This window comes from Epinephelus moara, unplaced genomic scaffold, assembly GCF_006386435.1.
Source record: "Epinephelus moara isolate mb unplaced genomic scaffold, YSFRI_EMoa_1.0 scaffold3069, whole genome shotgun sequence".
NCBI classification, from domain to species: Eukaryota; Metazoa; Chordata; class Actinopteri; order Perciformes; family Serranidae; genus Epinephelus; species Epinephelus moara.
The window spans coordinates 1945-3768 of NW_026080726.1; positions in this window are offsets into that span (position 1 = coordinate 1945).

Sequence of the window (1824 nt, forward strand, 5' to 3'; positions counted from 1 at the left end):
AGATGTAGCACTAACAGTAGATGTAGCACTAACAGTAGTTGTAGCACTAACAGTAGATGTAGTACTGACAGGTGTAGCACTAACAGTAGATGTAGCACTAACAGTATATGTAGTACTGACAGAAGGTGTAGCACTGACAGTAGATGTAGCACTAACAGTCTATGTAGCACTGACAGTAGTTGTAGCACTAACAGTATATGTAGTACTGACAGAAGGTGTAGCACTAACAGTAGATGTAGCACTAACAGTATATGTAGTACTAACAGTAGGTGTAGCACTGACAGTAGATGTAGCACTAACAGTAGATGTAGCACTAACAGTAGTTGTAGCACTAACAGTAGATGTAGTACTAACAGTAGATGTAGCACTAACAGTAGGTGTAGCACTGACAGTAGATGTAAGTATGAAGACCTCAGGGTGGAGGTCTGTCACAGCATGCAGCAGCAGCTCCACCTGCTGGACAACAGTAGGACTCACAGTTAATGAAGGAAAAACATCCATCATCATCTCATTACTGAGGATGATTTCATTATCAGACTGCAGTCCAGGTGCAGGTGCAGGTGCAGGTCCAGGTGTAGGTGCAGGTGCAGGTGCAGGTCCAGGTCCAGGTCCAGGTCCAGGTGCAGGTGCAGGTGCAGGTGCAGGTGCAGGTCCAGGTGCAAGTCCAGGTGCAGGTGCAGGTGCAGGTCCAGGTCCAGGTCCAGGTCTAGGTCCAGGTGCAGGTGCAGGTCCAGGTGCAGGTGCAGGTGCAGGTGCAGGTCCAGGTCCAGGTGCAGGTCCAGGTCCAGGTCCAGGTCCAGGTCCAGGTGCAGGTCCGTCTACACAGACGTTTTATTAAACTCATTGTTACTGTAATTCAGACAGCAGCTGAGATCAGGTGTTCAGTGGAGAAACTAAAGAATGGACTTACAGATATCAAGAGTCCAGGTGAGACAGTCAATCCAGACAGACAGGTGACAGACAGACAGATGAGAGCTGTCAGGGAAGCACACTGCAGCAGTGACACAGTGATCTGAGGCAGAGACACTGGGCTGTGTCAGTAGAGCTGGATCTAATAAGAATGAATGAGATACAGGTGAGGAGGTGGGCGGGGCCAGGCAGAGCACATATGGGGACAGGTGTGTAAGTGGGTGTGTCAGTCAGGTGATGGTGAAATGTGACCCCTGCTGTGGTTTCTGGGTTGAACAACATGTGACCTCATGTTTTCATCATGATAAGTGTCTGAGAGAGTTCAGCTGTTTGTTCAGCTGAATGCAGCCAAGCTGCAGAAACAAGAAGTGTCAAAGACGTGTCAAAGACGTGGAGGGAAGTTTTATTCAGATTTTAATGAATGCAGCTAAAAATACGACTCACTGAGGGCTGGATTCAAAATCATCATCAAACATGTAAATCACAGGCTGATCCAACGTGTGTGACTTTATCACATCCGTTCATCAGGGTCCTCTGCACCAGGAGGAACCCAGGGCCCTCTGCACCAGGAGGAACCCAGGGCCCACTGCACCAGGAGGAACCCAGGGACCTCTGCACCAGGAGGAACTCAGGGCCCACTGCACCAGGAGGAACCCAGGGCCCTCTGCACCAGGAGGAACCCAGGGCCCTCTGCACCAGGAGGAACCCAGGGCCCTCTGCACCAGGAGGAACCAGGGCCCTCTGCACCAGGAGGAACTCAGGGCCCACTGCACCAGGAGGAACCCAGGGCCCTCTGCACCAGGAGGAACCCAGGGCCCTCTGCACCAGGAGGAACCCAGGGCCCACTGCACCAGGAGGAACCCAGGGCCCTCTGCACCAGGAGGAACCCAGGGCCCTCTGCACCAGGAGGAACCC